Raw genomic sequence first — 26,644 nt, forward strand, 5'->3', positions numbered from 1 at the left:
ACATTTTGTATAATTTCAATTCTTTAAAAAAATTTGAGGTCTGCTTTATGATCCAGAATATAGTTTATCTTGGTGAATATACCATAATCACTTGGGAAAAATGTACTTTCTGTTGTTTTGGGTTCTATATAGTGAATTAGATCCTGTTGCTTGATTGCGTTGTTCAGATCTTCCATATCCTTACTGATTTGCTGTGTAGCAGTCGTATGACTTGAAGCAAATAGACTGCCAGATATTTCTCCTGCAAAGATGGGTTTAATCAGAATCAATAGAGAATTGCAACTTGGGTTCTGCAACCATGGTGAGTCATGGGCAAGTCCCAGCACGGTAAGGAAAGAACTCTTTCACAGAGGGGGAAAGGAAGCTGGGAGGGCTGTAGTAAACAAAACATCCTTGGCTTTTCAACAGCTGAGTTCTTGTCAGGAAAGAAGAGGAATCTTTCTTCTTCCTGTTGGGCTCTGCCCAATAGGGCATAAGAACTTCCCCTTCTGGCTTCCCAACTCTATTTAATTGAAGTTTCAGTTTATTAATTTTTACATCTGAAAGGTGAATGTTGAAGTCCCCAGTGTGGACTTGCCTATTTCCCCTTTCAGTGTTCATCAGAATACGCTTCATGTATTTTGAAGCTCAACTTTTTGGTGCACGCACACTTAGAATTGTTGTGTGTTCCTGGTGGATTGATTCTTTAATCATTACCTAACATTCGTCTTTTTGTTTCTAGTAATTTTCTTTGCTGAAATGACCTTTATGGCTTTAATATTAATAAAACAATTGCTACTTTTTCATAAATAATGCTTGTATGGTATATATTTTTCTGTATTAGTCTATGTGGTTGAATTTGTCAGTTTCTTATAAACAGCCTATGACTGGTTTATGTGTGTATCTTTTTAAAAAATCTATACAACCAATCTCTGCCTTTTAACTGACCTATGTCGACCTTTTACATTTAAAGTCATTATCAATATGTTAGAACTTTAGTCTGCCATTTTATTATTTGTTTTTTATTTGTTTCCTCTCTTCCTTGTTCTTCTTTCTTGCCTTCTCATTGGCAAGAAATCTTACTTGAACATTTTTTAGGATTCCATCTTAATTGGATTACACTGTTTTTGTGTTTTTTTCTCTTTCCATAGTTTTCTTAGTGTGAAGCATATTATAATATACATATGTGACTTGTTACAGTCTACAGATATCAGTATTTTCCTACTTTGAGTGAAATGTGGGACTTACTTCCATTTATGTGTCTTTACCACTTTCAAAATCATTGCCTTGAATATCAGATGGTGACACAATTTTTGTTTCAGTCAAGTATGCTTAATAAAACTCAAGATCAGAAGGGTCATTTATTGTATACACCTATGTGGCTGCAATTTCTGTTGTTATTTCTTTCATCTTAATGCTCTGATTCCCTCTTTATATTTAAAAGAACTTCACTTGGCCATTTTTAAGAGCAGTGATGAATTCTTTTAGTTTCCTTAAACTGAAGGTGTCTGTATCCTCCATCATTTCTGAAGGATAATTTCTCTGGACACAGGATTTGTGGCTAACAGTTCTTTTCTTTCACCACTTAAACAATGTGCCACTTCCTTCTAGCTTCTGCGGTTTCAGATGAGAAATGTGTTGTCATCTGAGTTGTTTTTTCCCTGTAGGTAATGCACTGTTTCTCTGTTAATACTCTCTCAAGATTTTTTCTTTGTCTTTAGTTTTCAGAAATTCAACCATAATGTGTTTTGGTGTCAATTTCTTTGAGTTTGCTCAGATTCTTGAGTCAGTGGATCTATGTCTTGGGGAGTTTTCAGACATTATTTCTTCAAATACTCTTCCAACTCCACTCCATTTCTCCTCTCCTTCTAGGATACCCAATATTGGATCTTTTTGTCATTTTTGTGCAGGTCCCTGAGGTTCTGTTCAGTTTTTTTTTTTTTTTCAATCTGTTCAGCAGACATGGAGTCTGGGGCACTTTCTTCTGCTGGGTGGGTGTTTGTAAGGGGCACTGGGACACTGTTTTTCCTCCAGTGCTGGGGTCCTTAACCAGTTTGCCTTCCTCTGTCTCCCTTCCAGAGTTCTCTTTTAGTTGCATCTTGAATTATTTCCAAAATTTATAACTGTATTTTGTGGGGAGGAACAGAGAGAAACAAGCCTATACTAGCTTCTCTGGATTGAAAGTCTCTTAAATTGTAGACAGGATGTGCAAAAAATAAATGGATTCTTTGTTAAACAAATTTTCTTCAGGTGAGTGGCTCACAGAAGCATATAAATTTCCATATTATTTATTGGGAGTTACTCACAGCAAATGAGCTGAGGTTCTGATTATTGAAAAACACACTATTCTCTAAGAATCTGCTTTTAAGCAGGAATCGATCTGCAACCAGAACAGAACTGACACATAGTAGGCATCAATATATAATTGTTGAATGAGCGACATAATGGATAAAAATGAAAGAATCTCTCTCCCAACGTCATGATAATACAGCTGATCAAGTAAGGGCTAGATGTTTTGAAACGCGTACGACCTACATTTTTGTTGGATTTGCCTGGCGATTTATTTTCCTGACTCTAGACAAAGAGTCTCCCATAAACCTAAAATTAACACTCAAGAAGAAAATGTGAATGTATTGTTACTGTACTAAGGACCAGAAAGTTCTTGAAAAATGGACGTCAAAGGGTAGTTCCAGAGATACTGAGAGTTCATGCCGAAGAGACTGAGGAGCATCTGTGGTTTGGTGGACTGGCCCACGTCAGGGGCTTGAGCTGAACCGTAACATTAATTACCAGTAACTCCGGGATGAGCTGACTCAGAGATCTGAACGGCTCCCTCCTTGATTGGAGTTCCCAATGTTCTGGTAATGCAGAAAGGCAAAGGTGGTGGTGCTATCTGACCAACAGAGGACAGTGTTCAGACTGATCACCCCTTCCTAAGAGAGCACCTGGAGGAAGACAGGAATGTAGCATCACACTCAAGCTTCCATGCTTCTCTCTGTGGCCCCTTCTCAAGGCCGGAGCTCTGAGAAGTCACTGCTCTAGCTCCCCACTGTCCCTCCTCTATAAGGCACGCTTTTTCCCTCTTCACAACCTGATTCGCATTTCCTCCATCTGACAAACAGACTTGCACAGCCCTTCCCAGAGTGGGCACCTCTGCCAACCACCTTCTGAATCTCTTGCGCATGGGAGACAGCTCGGTCATCCAGGGCACGCACTGCTCCATCTCGTGGACCTGGTTTTGGTCCCTGACAGCAGGCCCCAGCTGGAGGCGCAGCCTCTCGGCATTCCACGGCTGATGGGCTCCAGTGAGAGAAATGAGAGTGGAATGGCCCAGACCTCTGTCTAAAGACTTCAAACACTAATAGCAGAGGAGGCCTGGTGCTGGTTAAGGGCCATTTGCCATTGTGACTCTGTGTTTCAGCTGTACTTTTGTATGTTTCGCATTACCCACTCTGCTCCGCCCCCGTCACACACGCCCTGGAGGTGGCTTGTGCAGGCAGACACCGTCTGCAGTGTCTCAGTTGGGGGTGGAGGCCTGCCTCCACTTTGCACATGTGTCATTTTTTGTATGTGAGGAGACTACCAGTGACCCCCTCATGGGTCAGACACTGGGCTGTATTTTTCCACCGTGGATGGCACTGAACCTAGCACTTTCTGTCCTGCCCTCTCCGGACCAATAGCACATTTGGGGAATCTACAGTCTCTCCTTGGGGAGTAGAGGAATTAGTTGTGCAAATATTCCTTTCAGGAACCTCACCTTTGAGCAGGACTAAACCAGAAACATATCTCTCGGAGGACAGCCACATTTCAGAGATGAAATGCCATGTTCTGGGTTACTCCCTCCCTCATAGCCTGGAAAAGATGGACAGTTGCCCAAAGGTCTCCCCCTTGACTGAGTCTATGAGTTGAGTTGTCCAGAGAACCTGATCAGATGGTTGGAGGAAGTCTGATGTCATTGAAAGGACTTTGCCTCCACTGGCTGCTCCCCAACCAAACTACCATTTTCTAAAATTTTGCCTTTAAAAGCCCTTATTGAAATTCAAGTCCCCCAGGAAGAGATAATTTGAGGAATTAATTCTTATGAAAAATATTCTTGGGTTAGGAGGGACTGTGGGGAGAGTGAGGAGAAGGTAGTAGCTACAGCATAAATATGGTTTATTTTGATGAAAAAATCATTATTACTCAAAGATTGTTTTCCTATTTTTAAATTTTTGTTTAAAAAATAATATATATGGAGTCAAATGAAAAACTTTGCATTTCATTGACAAAGTTGGATACTTCAAAGACTTTTAGACTTGACTTTAGGCTGCTCTGAGCTATGTCCACCAGAATACCAGTCACTATGCCCCGTCACAGGGCACATAAGGGGAACATTGAGGAAGCCCTTACCTGTGCCTCTTGAAGGATGATCAGCTCAGAGATGGGGTCCTCTGTGGGGCTGCTGGGGATAGAAGGGAGGAAAGGGGAGCCTCACAAGAGAAGGGAATCTTGGCTTAGTAAAGCATTAAGAAATCATGAAGAAACATTTACTAAAGCTTACTGTCTTAAGATTGGATGTCTATCAGCCTGGCTGAGATATTCACCCATGAATGGATCTATATCTATTCTTCTGCTACAAAAATCATGAAGACTCAATCATCAAACCAATCCTCCACTAAACCTGCCTTTTTAGAGGGATTTGGGGTATGAAGAATGCATATTCATTATTGTAGAATTACACAGGAGATGCATAGTGTGGTTTTAAACATACCTCATCTTCTTTAATGTCAGAGGTAAGCAGAACAGTAAAGCCATTTTTAAAGATAAGAAGACTGAGGTTAAAGGAGCTAAGAAACTTGCCCAAGGAGATTTGGCTGGTGGGGCAGAGCAGAGACCATCATCCCAGTTTCCTTGTGTTTTATATACTGCTTTTCTCCACTACACTTGATGGCCTCCAATTAAAAAGTGTTCAGCAATGTACTTCCAAGGCAAGGCATGTGGTTTAGTACACCCTTCACTATTAAAGATGTAAGTATAGATTGGTACTAAGAATGCAGTGAAGAGTTGAGAAATGCTGATATCTCCTTACTTGGCATCTTGAAATACAAACCTGGAACTGAGTCAGCTTTGAAACCTAGATTTGCACATGGGTCTAAGGTCTAAGAAAAATTTAAAAGTTTTCAGAGTATACTGTTTTGTCACTGAAATTCAGCTAAGTTTTCTATTTGACTCGTCAATATATCCTGTTTTTATATAAAATTTTCAAAATGGAGAAAAAATATTTGAATAATACTGATTTTTTTCAGCAAAATCTCTTCTTGGAGGACTTTGTATGTGAGATTAGCAGCCATTTACATTTGGGTAGAGTAGAGGGAGAAGAGCATAGTGACCACTTACTCTAGGAAACCACTGGAAACTACTTTGGGGAGTGCTGTACGCTGCCAGAAATGGCTCTGTTGGGGCGAGGGGTGTCTTAGATGCCAACACTGTCTGTGTTCCTTCTTGCATCCTCCTTTGTGCTGACAGCCATGGTTGGGATGCCCATCTCTACAGAGTTCAGATCTCAACATCTGCTCAGTGTTCCACCAACCTATGGTCCTACTACCAATCCATGTGAAAATGGAAGCATGGGTAGTGGAAATCGAGGACCTTAAAGCAATGTCTCAGGAGAATGAGGGTCACAGCTCAATGCCATTGATTTCTAATCCAATCTTGGCTTCACTTGATTTTATCATCCTATGAGATTTAAAGCAAAGTGAGCAGACATACCACCTAAACCAAGAAATGTTCTGGCCTCCAAACTGATTTCTGAAGATTAGCCTCTAAATTAAGAAATACTTCTTCATTAGGAACAAACATTACAGCTGGAAGGAGTCCTTGATGTGAACACAGGTATGATACTCATTAAGGATTGTGTCTTTCTTGCTTTCCTGCCCCTTGTTTAAATCTAGATCAATCTGTTTCTTTTTACATTTCTAAATCAGAAGCTGGATGATGATAGATTTTTCATAAGGCTCCTTTTAACCAATGAAACTTTTTCTGGTTCATTGACATTGTAAAGTTTTTTTTATTTTCACTTAACACGCACTTAGTTGAAAAACAAATCTTGAAATTTTTTTGCCATTAGGCTCGCTGCCTATAAAACCGTCTGTTTGCAGAGCCCCTCTCAGGGGTACCCTGCAGGTGCCACAGACTCAACAGCTGTGGCAGTTACACACTGATGAATTTAGGGAATGGAATGGACTTCAGACCAGGATGACCAATGAGATATTCTTTACAACTCAAGCCGAAGCTTATGTTAAAAATTAAAAGGCCTTTATAGATGGCTTTTGTTTCCCCCCGAGTCTTCTAAATCAGGAAGACAGCTTGCAGCAGCCCATGCATTGGATATTTCTCGCGCAGGCAGGCTCCCTGAAAAACCAGAGGGCCAAGACATGTGCCTCAGTTGGGTTTGGAACGACTGGGCGAGGGTTGCTAGAGGGCTGTTGTGGAGGTCACACTCCTGCAAATGAAGGTAGATGGCTTTTCCAAGTGGGTCTTGGCAGACATTGATGTCACCTGCATTTCCAAACCTGTTTGTGACGTATATTCTTGACAGCTCTGACAAATGTAATAGCTAATGGGTCTGGTTATCATTCTAAGTAGATCAAATACCAACAAACATACCAGCAAACAGTCCCCTTGTGGTGTAGACAATTTAAACTCTAATGAAACTGAAGGTGCAGTCCCATTGCAAATCAGGAACCCTAATTTGTACAGTTGTAGGAGTGCTTCTCCACTTTATCAGCCTGGTGTTCTCGTGCTGTTACACAGTTGCAGGACCTCTGGGTTGTACATACAATCTTTCCCCATGAACTAGTCACAGCTGCAGTTAAAAAGGACTTGACAAGCAACCTTAAAGGGTTTTGTTCTGAAAGGAAGAAACAAAGAGCTTGTGTCCTTTATTTCAGATATTTTAATCCTTTTGAATAATCTTATTGAGTGCTCGCTTTGGCAGCATATACACTAAAATTGGAATGATACAGAGAAAATTAGCATGGTCTCTGTGCAAGGATGACATGCAAATTCATGAATAATCTTATTGAAAATAAATGTTACTGAGAAATAACATCACTAGTTTATCATGTGGCCCAAAAAAACAAGCTCATCCTTAACGTTCTAATATTATCCTTCCAAAATTCTTTCTGGCACTTTAAAACCACCATCCATCAGTGCAGAACATGTGGGGCTGGTGTTACCAGAGCATGTGATATATTTGGAACATTCTCTGTACAGCAGCCTTACTGGTAAAGGTCAATAAGAGAGCATGCTCCTTTCAACAGCACATCTCCTGAAGACCCCATGCAAGATCTTTGAAGATTTGCATGCTTAGTGGCATTAATAAAACAGAGGAAAATGGAAATGTTAAAGAAGCTCTAGATGGCTAAACTCCCAGGAATAAGCAAGTCTGGATCTCAAGCATGAATTTGCTCAGAAGGACTTTGAAGTTTGTTTCAATCTGTGAAATTCTAGTAATGGTCTAAATTTGCTCTTCAACATCTGTGGGAGACAATTGCAACAAGAGGCAGCACAGATACGTCCACTGGTTCATTTATCCATTCATTAATCCAAAACAGTTTTGTTGAAAGCCTCCACTGTCGCAGAAAATGGTCTCAGCCCTTCAAAGCATAGACAGGCAAGATAATCCTTGCTCTCAAAGACCTTATTCTGAATTTTGGAGGGGAGGATTCATCAGTGCATAATGGTAATGTGTGGTACACAGAGATTAGCATCGTTAAGCTGTACCAGGTTCAGAGATGAAAAGGTGGATGATGGCGTTTAGACAGTGATGGATAAACTGAAGACAACACAAACAGATGGAAAGATATACCATGCTCATTGATTGAGATGATTAATATTATTAAAATGATCATACAACCCAAGGCATCTACAGATTCAATGCAATCCCTATCAATATCAAAGGCATTTTTCCTGGAACTAGAATAAATAGTCCTAAAATCTGTATGGAAACACAAAAGACCCTGAATAGCCAAATCAATCTTGGTAAAGAAGTACAAAACAGGAAAAATCACATTGCTTGATTTCTAACTATACTACAAAGCTACAGTAATCATAACAGTATGGTACTGACACAAAAACAGACATTATAGAGCAATGAACTAGAATAGAGAGCCCAGAAATGAACCCACACTTATATGGGAAATTAATCTATGAAAAAGGAAGCAAGAATATACATCAGGAGGAAGACAGCTTCTTCAATAAATAGTGTTGGGAAAACTAGACAGCTATATGCAAAAGAATCAAACTGGACTACTTTCTCATACAATATATTAAAAAATACTCAAAATGGATTAAAGATAGATATGTCATACCTGAAACCATTAAAACTTCTAGAAGAAAACATAAGCAGAACATTCTTTTGACATTAGTCTTAGCAATTTTTTTTTATATGTCTCCACAGGCAAGGAAAAAAAAAGCAAAAATAAACCTGTCAATAGGACTGCATCTAACTAAAAACCTTTTGCACAGTGAAGGAAACCATCAACAAAACTAAAAGGCTGCCTATTGAATGAGAGAAGATATTTGCAAACAGTACAACTGATAAGGGGTTAATATCCAAAATATACAAAAATTCATACAACTCAACATCAAAAAAAAAAAAAAACAAAACTCAATTAAAAAATAGGCAGAGGCCCCAAATAGACATTTTTCCAAAGAAGACATACAGATGGCAGCAAGCATATGAAAAGATGTTTAGTATCATTAATCATCAGAGAAAAGCAAATCAGAACTACAGTGAGACATCACCTCACATCTGTCAGAATGGCTGTTATCAAAAAGACAACAAACAAGTGTTGGTGAGGATGTGGAGAAAAAGGAACCCTTGTGCACTGTTGGTAGGTGTGTAAATTGGTGCAGTCATTATGGAAAATGGTATGGAGATTTCCTCAAAATATTAAAAATAGAACTATCATAGGACACAACAATTCTGCTCTGGGGTATTTATCTGAAGAAAATGAAAATACTAATTTGAAAAATATATGCCCCCGTATATTCACTGCAGCGTTATTTACAATAACCAGTATATGGAAACAACCTAAGTGCCATCAATAGGTGAATGACTAAAGAAGATGTCTTGAGAATTAAGCGATGTATAGATGAATTCAGTAAGGCAGACTAAAGCTCCTTCTCTGATATTTTTGCAGATTTAGAGGTAAGTCAACTGAATGTAAAACTTGAGGGCAACATAAAGAGTTTTTGCTGAGCCTAGATTGTGCCCTCTGAAGAAGGTTGGAGAACCTAGGATTACCCATGGGAATAAAAGGTTAAATAAAGTTACTAAATAATAATTTACTTTTGATAAAGAGAGAAGTCCTGACTTTCATAGAAACATAAAATGAAAAGTGTCAAAGATTTTATTTAACTTATTAATTAATGAGGGAACTAATAAAATATTTAAACCTTGTTCAAAGGAAGATGGAAAGAGCAGACAGATACGGGCAATCGGCAATGCCAAAATGAATTTATGAAACAGATGCAGCATTGGCTTATAACATGGGCACATTATTGTATCAATTTCACCTCCACAGGAAAGAAACTCACTTGAATTTCCATAAATAAGAAGAATTTGCATTAATATCAGTTTTCTAAACAGATAGAAATAGAGCTCCAAGTCAATGAAAAGTGCAATTCTCAAAGACTCGTATAACCTGGAAGGATACACTAGACAAAGCCTAGTTTACCTTTGAAAGGATCCTCAGTAGCCTTTCTTGTCCATCTAAAAGCCTTTCACAATTTTTCCTGACAAAGCCTTACTGTCTGCTCTGATAAGAGAACAGGTCAATGGTTCCATTACCTTTGGAGACGGCTCCTTCTCTGTGTTGGGTGACCCATGTATGATCTAATGAGGAACATTGGCCATGGCCCTAGGGAAATATTTAAGTATTTAAATTAAGGATACAAGGAAGTGCAAAAGTTGCACAACTGCTTGCACGGGGGGTGAGCTGAATCAGAGGACAAGTAGTGTTCCTTGTTTGAGTAATAACTCCAACCGTGAGAAGCCAGAAATAGGGCTTCTTTTAACAGAGGATTAACAAATGACTTTAGAAACTGAAGCGAGAACTTGAAATATGATGGTGTTAAGCAATGGAGATGATAAACACTGGAACTAGAAGATATGGTCCCGGGAAAGAAGAGCAAATAAATAAGCAAGAAGCAGTGCCGTTTCACATACTACATTGTGCATTGTGGTAGGAGTTTGGGGAGAGAGAATTGTGCACCACAATATTGAGAGAAATTTGCTCACATGTGGTGAATGGGAACAGAATCAAGGGACTGAACTGGCACAGAGGAGAAATTGACTGTGGGCACATGTGACAAACAGCTTTCTGAGTCTGACATATAATAAGTGACATACGGAACGTATTATTATATAATTGTATGATTATTATTATACAACAGAACTGGCAAAGCGCTGCTATGCTTCATAAGTAAGGATATGGCCTGTAGGTAATAATAAACATCTCTATCTGTACAGCAGTTTGCACATGAACTTTCTCATTAATAACCCTTAGATATATGTGCTGTTAGTTCTGTATTTCAGTGGAAGAACTGGAGCTCAAACAGCCAGTGAGTAGCAGAGGCAGCACTGATCCAGCTTCTCCTGATTTCCATCAAACCACAGCTGCTGCTTCTGTACCATGAGCCAGTCCTTCTGTTATGCTGCCCTGGGCAGATCCCACATAGAATTCCGTGTGGAGCCAGAGGTCAGATAAGAACCATCCAAGAGGCCAGACATCAAGAAGGCAAGACCCATGACCAACGACCAAAAGATCTATGATTAATTATGTCCTTAAGAGACCAGAAAGCTGAAGGCCACAGAGCAGGTATCTCATGGATGAAACACGGAATTCAGTGTAGTGGCCAGCAGATGCCCTGATGGGAGATGCAAAATGAGGAAAAAAACTGCAAACGTTGGGAGGACTGGCTGTACATCCAGGCATTGGCTATATAGGTTTCATTGGCTTTCTCCTTTATGATTCACAATAAGCCTAGGAGGCAGGTACTATCATTATCTTCATCTTTCAATTGTGGAAAATGAGGCACAGAAATGCTATGATGAGACTGATGTCCATACCTCGTAAATGGTAGAGCAGAGATTGGAACCCAGGTCTGTTAGATTCAAAATCAGCCACTTTTTGCCACTCTGCCCTATACACCCATTGCCATAAAAATGATCATGGTTAATGAAGGCTCTTCAGAATTGGAGGAAGAATCTAATTTGAAATTTGGAAAAAAAATTCTTTGGGGTAAAGTCAATAATTAGGCTCAAATCTTGTCAGACTATATTAGTAGTTTGCATGAAATGTACAATTGAAGATTAAAAACAGTCTAGAGATAATCTACAGTCTCAGGAGAAGATTCAGGGTGTTCTAAAATGGCAGCTGCAGTTGCCGTGAGGGGGTCAGGGTGCCCACTGAGGAGGAAATGGTGCAGTTTAGTGGAAGGTGTATTATACTAGGTTTTGAAATAAACTGGGCACTATTCTAGGTTAGTAGCCATTAGATGAGCTTTAAACAGATACTAATATGGATGTTATTTAGTAAAATAAGAAAACAAAGTCATTACTCTTCACAATAAACTTCATTGCACAAAACCTATGAAAGCCTGTGGAATGCAATCCATTTTAGAACAGCTACTGCCTTTAGATGGAATTCCAAACACAAAGAAGATCTGCAGGATTTCCCAAATGCTGCCTTTGAACATTACATTGGCCTTCAGTTATCATTCATTCTGAGCCAGCAGCATCTGACTTGGGGAGATATTACCGTTTTCCCACAAACGGCCCCAGATGAAACTCTAATACAATTAAAAAATAAATAAAGCCCAGAAGAACCACAATGTCAACTATCCCAAGCTGTCAGAGATTGCTTCTGTTTTGTTTGACTTCTCTGGTTTGGTCCTCGTCCCAGCTGACTCTCCGGGCTTGTACAAACCTCTCTTATCTGCCCACCTCTCTATCAACACTGACTTAGAGTTCAACTCTTCCTCCTCAGATCTGCTTAATACCATTTTGGGGACCAGGGCTCCCAGATGTGCTCCACTGAAATACCAGACCTCCAGTGAACACTGTGGGGTGAGGTTTCCATAATACCCCATCCCCCATGGCACATTATTAAACAAAACACAGCATCGTCAGAGGAACAGCTTGCATCTGGATTACTTTATGGAAGCCTGATGGTCATACCAAGGATAATGAGAACTTAATTGACCAAGAGGGCTCCCTGAAGCAGCTAAGGAGGCTGCCCCACCCAGAATTCCTGTTTCTACCTTCACAGCCAAAGTGGGGGCTTTTTTTTTCCACTGGCAATTTTTGAATAGCCCTTTTGTCTTTACCTCCAGTCATCATTAGAAATATTGAGGTCTAACCTCATAGAGCCTAGCCATGAAATGGGGACATTTAAAAATTATATTAAAAATAATATTTACACGACCTATTGTCCTAATTTCACTTGACCAAAAGTTAAAATATCAGCTAGTCCAGTGCAACCCAAGGCATGTAGCCACCCTGGTGACAGATGGCCTACAGTTCCCGATCAAAAATGTTTCCCTCACTGGCCCTGATCATGGGAAAGGGCTCTCCTCCCATGGTGGCCCTTTGCCAGGGTAATTATGTTGCAGCCAGCATTCGCTGGGAAATCCATTTGTTTAGAGAATTTGGCTCTTCCTGGAGGCAGGGAGGTTGGTCAGAAGATCTCGCATTCTTCATCTCTCTGTGAGTGAGTCTCTGCTTCTCTTCAGGGTAGTTCTTGCTTTTTCTCCAGCACTCCCTACTTCCCCTAATGACCGATTAAGATTCTGGCATTTTGCCTTTTGAATTTTCTGAAATCTCTTCATGGCTCAAAGCAGCAGTAACTATTTTATTTCATTTTCAAAATCATTTATGAGGGCAATGGAATCGTTTTCATTTGACTCATCCATAACCTTATTTTTTCCCAGTTGAATTTGTTTTTTCCATTGCCTTGTTTGGCAAAATTCCTGATTTACCCTTGGTTGATTCAAAGGACAGGCAAAGGAGACGTTTACAGGTATCCTTAACCTCAAAGTTGATAATAAATAATGTAGTTATTAAACCTGTCTTGCTGCCAAAGGCAAAATGAATAAAGACGTTTCCTCCAATGAAGATAGCTCTGTATTTGTAGTCTTTTCTAAATCTTGCCTGGATCTGTAGGATATTAGCACATTAAAGAAAATCTTTAGCAGTGACTAAAGACCTCCAGCCCCAAGATTATCCTCATCTTACTACTTGATCACTGCTCCTTGGAGCCAGAGCTCAGAGGAGAGGCACATTTAGGAGAGGATTTATAGACGGAAAACAACTGAAGACAATCTGATGGAATGAGCCAAAATATCTCCAAGTAAAAACAAAAAACATATTTGAGGACAAATACTATAATCCAAGGACTTATTTATTTATTTTTGATTGTATTGGCCACTGGTTGCACATTTTTGTTTTTTTGTTTGATTTCTTTTATGGTATACATATTCTTCCAAATTCCAGAGGTCCACATTCTTCTTCTTGTGCAGACTGTCTATATGTACAGACTAATCTTGCCCACTGTCCAAGTCTGCCTATTGCTGTTGAACCAGTCCCCCTTCTTTTGCTTAGTTCTAAGATCTCTGGATGAAACCTCTGTAATAGGTGGTCCAAGGCTGGGCCTAGAGAAAATTACAAACTAAGGAAAATTTTCTTCAGCGCTTTCTGGTTCCCTTTCTAAATCTCCAATGCTAGTAATGACACAGTCTTGCTGACAACATCCTGCCATCTGGTAGGAGTGTAGATATGAATATAATACTCCTGGAAACTGTTTTAACAATATGTGTCAATAGGCTTGTCGAGTTCATACATTTTGACTCAATCATTTAAACTTTAGGAATTTATCCTGAAATAATTCAGGATATAATCTGAAATACAGCAAAAGTTTTATATGACAAGATGTCAACTTCTTTGTTGTTTATATCAGGACAAAATTAATAACAGTCTAAATGTCTAACACCAAGGGAATTATCTGTAAGTTGTTATGTAACCACGTGATAGAATATTATGCAGTCTTTAAATGTGCTTTAACATGGGGAGATGTGTATTATAAGGTTACATAATACTATGTCAAGTCAAATGTGCAGTGTGAGCTCCACACATAATAAAATTCGTAAAGGAAAAAATAAAGGCAGAAAATACACAATAGGGGGAATAAGACTTTGGTGATGGAATTGGGTGGAGTTAATTTTTTTCTTTGTGCTGTTCTGCATTTTCCAAAGTTGGTGTAACAAGCATATGTAATTTGGTAAATGAGAAAAATAAATTAAGAGGCACATTGCATTTTCATTGCTTCAGCCTAGAGAAAGAGCAGGAGGAAGAGTCCAGTGGTAGCTGCCCATGACCCCTTCCAGGAAGGGGGTGGATGGAGGAAGTTACCCTTCTTGATGACGCTCTCTGGGTGTCTCTTTCATTTCATACCCTCAGCCTGGACTTACAGGCCCTCTGTTCTCTGATGGAAAGAGGTCTACTGAGATCCTGAGACTTGCCAAGTTTAGAATTAATCCCACCTGAGTAAGGGCCTTGAGTAACTTGTAGGAGAGAAGGGGCCTCAGTGTTGTGTAATTTTGGGTGTTCCTTTGGGTCTGCAGTTGCCAGAAAAGACAATGGAAAGCCCAGAAGTGTTTTCGCTCTGTTCTGTATCTCACTGAATATACCCCCTCCAAAGGAGTATTTCTTCATCTTTCCGAGCATAGGTTCCAGAGTCAAACTGCCTGTTTTCAAGTCCTGGTCTCAACGTTCAGCAGCTGAGAGACTAATATTCCTGAGTTTCAGTTTCCTCGCCTGTAAAATAAGGATAATAATTGGCCCTGTTTCATAGGATTGTGCTAAAGATTAAAGCCCCATAAAGTGTTTAGGACAGTGCACACAGAAAACATGCAATAAATGTAGATTTTTATTATTACCTGTTATTTATTCATAGCAATTGTTTTTATTTCAGTTATATGAACTTATTTATTATTTATTACCTTATTTATTGTTATTAGTTTACTTGCTTATTATATGTTCCCCTCACTCAGTATGAATTTCTTGAAGGCAGGGGCATTATCTGTCTTGTTAATAACTTGTTAAAATAAGAAATAGTGAGTGCTCAATAAATAACTCTAAGATGGCCGGATAATCACATGTGCATCTGGTAAGTGTCAGTCCTCTTTTGTGGCTCTGTGGCCATGGCTGAGGCTAGCCCATTGATATGGGTCCACTGGGGGATACGCCAGTGGCAGGAGGGATCCGTAAAACAAGGGAAGGAAATGGCAGGAGTCTGGTGAGGATAGATGGGAGGAAGGACTGGAGATCACCAGTAGTGGGGTGTTGGGGCAAAATCTGATGCTGAAGAAGCTAGAGCATCAGAGAGCCAAGGAGACAAAAGCAAGGAATATGGCTCTAATGCAGAAGATGGGGATGGGGTCTGGGCAAGTAGTGGGAGCAGGCTGGCTGCATGGGAAGCAAGCTTTGGTAGGACTCACAGCAAAAGTACAAGCAGGCAGGCCAGCTCTATTGCAAGTGAGACAGGAAGGGGGCAGGGCACAGCCTTTCAAGGAATAACACAACAATTAACACCAGAATGGTGAAAGATTCAAACCCCAGTAGGCCTTGAGGCTCAAGATGGTGGGAGATTTAACTTCTCGTAGACCTTGAGCTTCATTATACGCCCATTGTAATATATTAACGTGGTGAATAACATGCCCACAGGCACCATGGCAGTCCGGAGGCTAGCCACAAAAGGTCAAAGGGAGGGAAATGGCCAACTTCCTGGGAATCCCAGCCCTTTCCCTGGGCTAGTTAGACTGGTCCTTCCACTTACTAGCATATGAAGCCACTGAGCCCGTAAAAACTGGCAACACCGCGCCTGGAGGCCGCCACCCATCTCTCTCTCCCTCTTCGGAGATGGCCTGCACTCTGTCTATGGAGTGTGCACCTACTTTTACTCTAATCTGAGCACCCAACCCTGACACCTCATGGCCTCTCTCTTGCCTTTTCATGCGTCTCTCTAAATAAATCTACCTTTACTTAACTGCGGCTCGCTCTTGAATTCTTTCACTTGGCAGGGCAGGTCCCAGGGGCTCAAGTGAAGCCTGGGATACGGCCCTCCTCACGCCCCACGTCCATTTTTCCTGCATCACAAGGATTAGATTGTTTCTTGGAAGCCTGGCTTGGACTTTGATTATAGAAATTGTTTAAGGAATGAACAAATTTGAAAGAGTAGAAAAGGTAAATGGCCTCTGAAATGTAATTCCCAGGCCCATATGGAATACCGCTTCCATTAGACTTTCCCTGACCACTCCAGCTGGCTGCTTACAGGGCACTTAGCTTTCACTCGCTTGTGTTTTGAATAATTTGTGTTCAGTGCTTACCTGGACTACTAGACTCTAAACTGGACTTTCCTCCACCAAGGACAGTTTTTCCTCATTTTGTGAGACCCATATCATGGAAGAAAATGTAGATCGATCGCATTCTGCTTCAAAAGCCACTTGCAAAATGTTTTTGAGTAACTGGAAGTGGATAGAGTCCTGATTCAATTTTGGGCCCAAACTGTAATTTCCCTGAACGGGTCTCAGTTCCAACTTTCTCCTTCTTGCCTTTTCTCTGTCACACACATTACCATTTTTGTCCTGAATTTTTAAGCCATGTTTGTTACCTTAATCTTGGGTTTTTCCATATGTTTATGTAGATGGCTATTGTCTAAAATTGTAAGCTCTTAGGAGATGAACACTGTGTCTCATTTGTACCTCAGTCCTTTAGTTCGAACAGCAACACCTAGCCCTAATTTTGCAATATCCTGGGGGTATTTTTAGTGATATCCACTTTTCCTTCTCTGGTAACTCTCTCAATGACCAAATTCTTAAAATAATTTTCAGTTAACTTTAATTTGAAAATACAATGTGCCAGAAAGTACTTCTTAAGGGGTTGTTGGGAAAAAAAATACAAACATTTGTCACAATCCCCCAAAGGTGGATAATGGATTAATGAAAGGGTGACAGACCTAACAATGTTACCATCCACTTTTGTAAAAATGACTTAAGTGTTTCCTTTGACGAATACTGTTGTTTCCTGATGTGCCTCGTTTTCAAGAAGTGGATCAGCCTGGAAGTTGGATTATGACTTCATCGCCGGTGACTCACGTGGAATGCATCCGTTCTGTCCAAATCTCGTGTTCCAGAAAAATTTCAACTTCCCAGCTCTTGGCAGTGATGAGAACCAAATACAGGCGTGTAACACAGCGTGCCAGGCATCACAGTATTTATGTTCCCTTTTTAACTAAAGTTGCTTTGGACGAATTTTGACTTTGTTCATGGATGGCACTAAGTTTAAAAAAAAAATGTGGAGTTGTGAAATCAAGGAATTTTCAATTGAAATAAATCATGCGGTACACGATAGCAGCGAAATTGCATCAACTGATGCTCCTAATATGGAAGTAATGTTTCTCGTCTCTGAAGGAGGATGAAGGGTTGAAGTGCTGAAGCCAAGCTCTGCCTAGTGCACTGTCACTTCCTTGCCCAAGCTTGAACAATAGGTAACCAGTTGGCCCTGGGGTCAAGATGGGGCCAATGCAATTTATCAGATGCCTTACTGTGATAATAATCTCAACAAATCTCAGGCGATGCTTTATAATCTGCAGAGAGCGCTCATGCACCCTACCTCATTTGATCCTAGTAGTGACCCCTTGCGATGGGCAAGGCTGATATTGCAACATCCAGTTCTAGCTCAGCGCCTGCTGCGTACATGGTTAGTCCTTAACAGCTGTTTATAAAATTGAACGTGTTGAATCCACATTTTTCATATTAGTAAAGAATGTTTAACGATTTTGCCAAACTCAGCCATATCAGAAAAAAGCTGCTAGGGCTTAAAGCCTTATCTTATGCACTGTGTCTGCGGCTCTGACCGCTGGCACCTGTGAAAGTCCTTCTTTGCCCCAGTGAACTGTTTACACCAGGCAAACGAGCTGTTCCTGGTGCCCCTGGACTGCAGAGATTTGGCCAATCTTCAGAACTGGCTTAAATCTAATTAACTATATGCTAAAGAGAAAAAAGAAGAGGGAGCTGGGAAGGAGCAGAATGATGACAAAGCCTTTGGGTGTGGATCAAGTGGTATTTAAAATAAATACAATAAAAGTTATCCTGTAATCAGTAAACAGCAATATAATTAGAATTTTTTTTCCTATTTACTTCCTTTAACATGCAATGGGGGGAAATGAAAAAAAAGTCAAGGACTCAGTCAAACAGATGGTTCTCGAGTTATTATTTTCCCCTTGATGTTGTTTACAAGAAAAAGAGGCTCGTTTAATGAAACGTGACTCACAGATTCCAGGGAGACCAGCAGTTCTCTATGAGAAGGAGAGAGGAAAACAGTGGGAAGAAAATTCAAATCATAAGCTTTTATTATGCACATTATTATGCCTCATTAATTAACCCAACCACTGTCCTGGTGACGTTCTGGTCCCACTTCACAGGAAAAAATTAGTCTGGATTGCCAAGTTAAATAGACAATTACAGGAAGGTCGAATTATGCCTACATTGCATTCTGTCGGGGCATCAAGCCAAATTCATGTCAAATTCATAAGACTGGAATAGTCTCACTGAAAACAGCCCTGCAGAACTGACGTCACAAGCCATTTGACGTCTACACAGAGGATGTATTGCTCTTGCCTGAGTTTCCTTTCTCAGAATCTCATAATAGGCCAAGAGAGAGGGCTTTCTGAGCATCTTACAGTCCGCCGCATACCAGGTGGCTAGATCCTTTGTTATGTCCAGTGAAGCACAATGTGGCAAGGGGAAACACCCCTCACCTCGTGAGCTCCTGTCTCCCATCCTGGCTGGCAGCTGTCACAGGCCTGTAGAGACAGGGTGGACATTTAAATAGAACAATGGGAGCTCCTAGTGTAAGGTTTTCCTCAGTGGAATCCTTGGCTCTGTGCATAATCCTGAGAGGAGCTTCTTTACAGAAGAATGGCTGAAACAGAAAAAAGTCCACTCACTGCCCCGGAATGTCTGACGTTTCCAGCACCAGAGACAATGCAACCCTGGGGTAAATAAAACCAATTGCCACTACGCTGTAGGTGTAAGTAGGATATACTTACCAGCGGTCCGGGGCTCGGAAAGGAGGAAAATGTGCTTTGTAACCACTAACGAGTGAACAATTTAAGAGTTAAAGTTTTATGCACCTTGGAAAGAAAGTTGCTCCCTGATCCCCACTCTAGAGCATTCCTTCATTATAACCAAAGGTGTCCAACACAAGGCTCTTCCCCAGGTCATGTACGTATGAGGAGGGAAGCCTTTACCTTCTGCTTTCTAGCAGATATGCTGAGTACACATAGACGCAATTTTGGTTGTCTTTACTTTGGAAACAAAAAGTTCTACTTCTTTCCATATGATTATTCATCCATTGGATGGGCATCCATAAATGTACATTTACCAGGTACAAGACACTTCTGGGGCACTGGCCATGTAACTTGGAATGCTCTTCCACTCTGAATTGGACTGGGCCATGAGCTTGCTTTGGACAGTGAGATGTTAGCAAACATGATGCAAACAGAGACTGAAAAACACTTTCATGTTTGGCCAGTTCTCTCTTGTAGCTCTTGGGAGCCATTTGATTCCATACAAAAGAAAGGCATCTCAAATAAGACCTGGTGACTGGGGCTGCCATTATGACAGATTTCCCGAATTCACAAGGGGATGGCAATGTCTTAAATGCCAATTGGAGAGAGAGGACAGAATGCATATTAATGTTTCCTCCCCAGATTTGAGAAATATATTGTGCCAAAATTAATATTTCCTAGCAAGCTTCTTCCAATTGACTTTGAGTTCCTTGTCTGTCAATTCTAACAGTGACTGACTTGCAACTTGGTGTGGCTGAAGAAAATGAAATTTCCATCTATCTTTAATTCCATCAGATTTTTGGGGGTGCTCTTTGGCAATACAGGGCCGTGATTCCTTCTCCAAAACCCTATGTATTTCTGAATTCAGAATTATTCAGATTATACCAAACCTCATATAATACTTCAGCTAAGGTCTTCAGAAGCACCCCATAATGTAACATTCTTATTTTTTGCCACAAAATATGTGACGATTCATACTTGGCATGATATACAAAAACTATAAATTACATCACTAGAGGTGAATATTTGTCACCAAATTCTTTTTGAATTTGGAAATACAGATAAGGGACTGTGAATTACTACACAGTTTAAGGTTCTAGGAATAAAATTTTCCCTAGGATACTGCTGTAGAGCTGGGGAGAGATTGGTGTCTAAATTTGGTAGATGTGGGACTGGTCCTAGATGATCTTTTGTGTTCTCTTCACTCTTGAGTTTCTTAAAAATGTGAAGTAGATAGATACTCACAGTTGAGCTAATATACTATCTTAAGTCTGACTAAGCTACCGTCAGTCCAGGGAGATCCTCCCAGGTTTCAGCAGCCATAGGGACCCTACTTAGAGAGAAAGACCCCTTTTAACTGAGAGTAAGATGTGTAGAAAGTTGTGGGGAATTTGAACTTCCTTAGACTCACATTTGATTTGTTCTCTGGATCTTAAGTCTCAAAGAGCTTGAATTGCTGAGCTTCAATTTCTCCCTGGATTTAAATAAATAAGATAGGTCATTGTTGGATTTTAATTCTCTTAGTCTTGAATGTCTTTGGACATTAAGTTGAAAGGAATTTAATCATTGAACATTAAATAGAGTGTCTCTCTAGGAAAGTTATAATGGGAGGGGCTTCATGCTTGAATTTGGGACTTTTAGAATTTTAACATTTTATTTTGCATTTTAATATTTGGATATCTTAAATGTTTTTATTTAAGCTCATCGCCAAGCCTCTGCTGTGCTACGTTGGCACAGAGTTGAGAGGAGGTGATCAGATTTCAATCTATTGCAACATCTCTTAGAACAAAATCTAAACTTTCTACCAATTAAGTCAGGAAGATACTCTGTGGAACCGGACAACAGCTCATGAAGATGGGAACAGAAATTCTGATTGTTACCACCAACCAGGATCGTCACGCCCTTGGGTGACAGTAGGCTTAATGGTTATGTCTGATATACTAAGGGAGCACAAATCTGGGAAGTACTGGAAGAGAACATGTTTTCCCAACTGCTATTATTTCCTCCATGTAGAAGGGTATCAACCATGAATGCTCTGCCGATCTCTGTCCTCTTTACTTGCTTCACTCTAAGGGAGATGGAAAAATAGATCAAATTGGTAGATTTGTATGGAACCTATATATCCTCAACTCAGCTACTCCCCTCATCCTCTCGGGTGTGACTTGCCCACAGAGCACAGGTGCACTGGTCTTCCTCAATCCTGCACTGTCCTGAGTGGGTAAGCTGTTCCAGTTCTGGGTACAGTATTAATGTACTGTTTTCCTTTAAGCTACTTCCTCCAGTGTAGGTTTAATGAATAAAAAAGTGTTATATCAAGCCTGTCTATCTTATTTTTGATTTATTCTTTCATTGATTTAGAACTCGTAACTTGATTGAGAAGATAGATGCTATCAATGGGGTGCCATCAGAATTTTCAATATTGCATAAGTTATTTAACCTCTGTACATTTATCTTCATCTTTATATGAAGATTTGTGATGATGACTAACTGTGTGAGTTAATACATGCAAAGCACTTACAGCATTGCCTTGTGTGTAGCAAGGACTCAGTGTTTGCTATTATCATTTTTTCTATCTAGTTTGTGCTCAATATTGTGTGAAGCAATTTGCAATGTCAGACATACTGGATAAGACTGAAATGCAATGCATGCCCAAGTCCCAAGAAGTCTATTATCTGGCGAAGAAGACAGATTATAGAAAATATATAAGGCATGTGATGTGTATGACCTATAATCATGTGCTTGGCTTGGACGCATTCATGCTCAGAGCTGTGATAGACATGTAAGAGTGAGATTAGGGCTTGACCTGGAAGGACAGGGAAATGGGTGGGAAACACTATCTCAGCCATTTGCTTCTGCTTCTTTAATAGCATAGAGTTTTCTTAAACACCTATTATTGCTGATTTTCTACATAACTTTCTCTTTCACTAGATTGAAACTCTTTAAGATCAGGGATTGAGTATTATTCATGTCAATAACTTCCACACTATCCAGGAACAGAAGCAATGTGTGCATGTGTCTGTGCACGCGCACAAACACACACACACACACACACACATATGCACTTTAAATAATCATTGTTTAAGGAAAAAAGAGGAAGAGTGAGGGAGGAAAGGAAAGAAGGAAAGATCTATCTGACTGATCTGAAAAGAGAGCTGAGGTAGGGTTGGAGACAGAAGGCCAGTCAGGCAAAATGGGCAGACATGGTGGAAGGGAGACTGGGGCTGTGGCTCAGTGCTCACAGAGGACCAAGGGTCTTTTATCCCCAGTGCAGCGGATACTGGGCATAGGACATCTGATCAATATTCACTCCTCACTTTCTAGTGAGGAAGAATTTCTCAATATAATAAGAAGCTTGGCCCTCAGATAAGACTGGGGTGGGTCCAAGTCTCCTCATGGGAGAATATTAATACAGTTGGCTGGATTATGAGCAGAGTGAGATACATGGCAGCTACCAATTTTGAAAGTGTTTTTTGGGGTAAAAGGAGGAACTAATAAATACATCATTTTTAAACCTCTCCAAAGAAAACCAGTAGATTACTCTAAGTACCTATTTTTAGATATAAGTTGAGACTTTACAGTATCCTGTCAATTACTACCTAGTAAAATTTTATTCTTGGCACATGGACAATGCACAGATTTTCTTTAAAAGCAGTATTACTAGAGTTTTTATATACCTCCTGGAATATGCATGACTTGACTTCCTCTGAAAGGTGACCTGCTGGTTTTGACTAATGACCCTGCTAATGAATGTCACGAAGAGACTACTAACCTAATCGTTTTTCATGTCCCACTAGAAAAAAAAAAATAAGCCTCTCTTTTGTAGTCAAATGCTTTCCCTTAGATCACGAAGGAGGCTTGGTAGAGAAGCCAGCACCAGAACTGATATGACTGTTCTTATGGGAGACTCTGCCTGGCCTCCCGTCTCCATGGGCAGTAACAGGGCTGGCACACATCCAAAAATGGCATGTCAACAATCATCTTTGTTTTATGATTCTTTGTCATCAGTGGTTAATATTTCCTGGTGCATCAGAAAAGGATTACATCTTGATGCACAGACTTCCTTCGCCTGTTGATAGCATTTGCAATTTGTCATAAATTGTTGGTCACTAAATAAGCATGTCTTTTAATCATGACTGGCCTGGGAACAGTTTAGACTAGCAATTCTAAGAAAAACCCACCACTCTTTCCTAAGTCAGGTTCCTTTCAGCAGAACTGTGTTATGCTGGGCTTTGTTCTATTTCCTGCTTTGGGCCAATAATGGGGCTTTAGTGTCCCTTGCTTGTTTTTAAGAAGGATGACATATTTCCTGCCGCTCTTTCTACAAGCAGACAACTGTGGAAACATCACAATAATGAACCAAACATCTTGTGGATACCCAGGGCAGCTCCTAAATATTCACCATCCTTTTGTTTCTCGCTCTGGGAAATTTCTGCTGATACAACCTGGGGAATCAAGCATTTCTCATGCAAGCTCCTTGCCCCTAGCATCAACCATGGACTTTCCCCTTTCTCAGCCCGTATGGTAAGGTAACTCTTAGGTATTGTTCACATTCATGCTGATTATCTGAGCACAGCCATTCAGGGTTCAAAGATTTTATTACACTGAGGAGGAGCCTTGAGGACATACAGTACACATAGATTAGATAAATTTCAGACGTAACGCTATGTCAGGTAACTCACTTAGATACATGTAATCTACAAACTGTGTTTATAAGTTAATCTTTCTATCTTAATTCTCAGTAGAAACAGCTTTTCTGCATATTTAGGGAGCATACACCATATGTTTAATTCCTTACTTGTGGAAGTACAACAGTGTGTCTCTCTAACCATTTATTTTATTTTTTAGAATAAACTAGGGTCTACCAAATAGATTACATTCCCTTTTCTCTGTCTTTGTATTATAAAATAAAATATGGTCACAGAAAACCTATACAAAGCTGATGCACGGCTTAATGAATTATTATAAGATAAACATCATTGTTACCATCACCCAGGTCAGAAAATAAAATTTGCTACCATTTCAGAAGCTACTCCAATTATACACTCTCTGCCCCACCCCACCCCCAAATTTAACCATCGTTTGTACTTCTATAGTGATCACTTTTCTGATGTTCTTCATGGTTTTATCACCTATGTGAGCATTCTTACAAACTATAGTTTAGTCTTGCCCATTTAAAGACAACTGAGAAGACTTTTAATCTTCCAATGTGCAGGTTCTCCTTTCATACCTTACTTTTCTTCACAGTTTATCTGTTGAATAAGGGGCATTTGGCATGAATATTTCCCCCATGGTCTGGATTTTGCTGATTGCCAGCACAAGGCTCAGTTCTCCTCTATCCTTGGTATTTGCTGTAAACTGGATTAGCTGAGACAAATCCTCATCAGACTCAGTTTATATTCACTTGGTAGGAGAACAGGTGGTGGTGTGCGTACGATGGAAGGCATTTGACGTGTGGCTGTCTCTCTTTTGTGATGTTAGCAGCCACTGATGCTTCATGAGTAGCTCTCTTAATACTTCATGAGGTTGCCTATGGTGTCATTCTAAATTTATCACTTATTAGATGGGAAGCTTTAGTAAAAGAAACCTCCCTTTATCTATTACTTAGTTACCTACTGGAATAGTTTATGCTGACAAAGCAGGGCAAATGCTTTTTTTTTTTTTGTCCTTTAATTATTAATTTTCAAAATAATAAATTGGTTCCTAATCATCTTTTGTGACGAGCCACTATTTTATGTTTTAATATTGGTATGAACTCACAGACTTAAACATGTCTAGTGGGTTTTAAGCCACTGCAATTGTTGTCTTTTTTGAAGCACAATGTAGAGCCTCTGGACACTGGGTACCTCTTCAAGCTGACTCCTGAATCTTTTCACAGCTTTTTCACTATCTAGTCTGGCAATTTTGTATGCTTCTAATCTCCTGGGAGCTCTGAATTATTTTAGCATGCAAATGTGTTTCAAAACTGCAATATGATCAGTATGTTCGCTGCTATCTGTTTGGTTATTGTTTCCAAGCCACTTCAGTGAACACAGCCAGGAAATAAATCCACATGTACACACACAGACACAGACACACATACCTTCAGTTCATACTTAATACTTCTGATTCAAAATCGAGACTTAGCTGAATTTTATCTAACAGATTCTGTATTATTTCTGCAACTCCTTTCTTCTACACTAGGGGTCACAGACTTTCAAAATGAAGGACTAGACAATAATTATTTTACCTTGCAGCCCATATGGTCTCTGAGGCAACTATTCATTTCTGCTTATTGTAGCAGGAAAGTAGTCATAAACAATATGTAAAGTATGGGTGTGGCTATAGTCAATAACATGTTGTTTACAGATGTAAAGTTGGTGGCCTGTGAGCTACAGTTTGCCAGCTTCTATTCTGCGTTGGGAATCCTGGTTCTCAAAGATAAAGAAGATGTCAAGATTGGCATATCCCATCGCTGGTCTTCTCCTTGCCTCACATTATACACATTCAACAGTCTGAGAATAATGACAAAAATACAAATACCACCCATATACTTGTTAAGAACCATTACAAATAGGCTTTTTGTTTTTGTATTACGTATTCTCTCTCCCTTTTTTAATACTTGCATTCTCTCTGCGTTATCTGTGAATGTAGCCACTGCATGCTATGCTCACTCTCTTTTAATCATTATATAGTCCTAGTTTTACAACTTAGGACTTGTGTTTGTGTGTGTGTGTGTGTGTGTGTGTGTCTAATCCTTTTGGTTTTCTGAAGCTCATTCTTTAGTGAATTTTATAGGGAGGGCCCATGAGGAGGAGTATTTTTTGAGTTCATTCAGACTGATAGTAATTTGTCTGTCCCCATAATACTGTTGTTTATCTTTTCTTCTCTGCAATATCTTAAACACATCCCTCTACTTTCTTCTCTCATACAGTGTTGCCATCAAATAGCCTGTTGATAAACTGTTTTCTTTCCTTTAGAAGTCACATGCCGTTTTTGCCTACATGCCTATTTCAGATTAGGAAGGAAGCACACGCTGATATGACCATCAGCGTGAAGGAAGTTTATTAGAGAATGTTCTCAGGATTAACACCAGCTGTGGGGAGGGAAGAAACGAGATCATTGGGTAGAGGGAGAAGTTGAGCTGTGGGGCAGTCACCACGAAGCTTCTCCCAACCTTGAAGTGAGCCCTGCAGCTGGGAGATGTCTCCAACCGGGAAGAGGAAACTGGAACCTTTAATCCCAGAGTTGACGGGTTCCCTGGAAAGTGGGTATTACCTTAGGCACTGCACTTTCCTCTGCCAAGTTAATTACTGAAGAGGTAACGACAGATGAGATCTGTCAAACAATGACTTCACAGCAGCTAGTGAAATTTCAAAAAAGTGAAATACAGATTTTAGGTTCAGCGATTTTTCTAGAACACGCCAATATTAATCATTCTGGTTTGTATCCTCAGGGGAACAGCGAGCTCTTTCACTTTGTAGTTTCAAGCTGCTCTTTATTTCAAAAAACGT

General features: G+C 40.0%; 1 non-coding gene across 1 annotated transcript; it reads left to right on the top strand.

Moving 5' to 3' along the window:
- The first annotated feature begins 6,939 nt into the window (after positions 1–6,939).
- On the top strand, positions 6,940–7,041 carry LOC123614024 (U6 spliceosomal RNA). The gene has a single exon (XR_006721492.1). It is a non-coding gene; the product is annotated as a U6 spliceosomal RNA (small nuclear RNA).
- The last annotated feature ends 19,603 nt before the right edge of the window (positions 7,042–26,644 follow it).

The sequence above is a fragment of the Camelus bactrianus genome, chromosome 23, assembly GCF_048773025.1.
Source record: "Camelus bactrianus isolate YW-2024 breed Bactrian camel chromosome 23, ASM4877302v1, whole genome shotgun sequence".
Lineage (NCBI taxonomy): Eukaryota > Metazoa > Chordata > Mammalia > Artiodactyla > Camelidae > Camelus > Camelus bactrianus.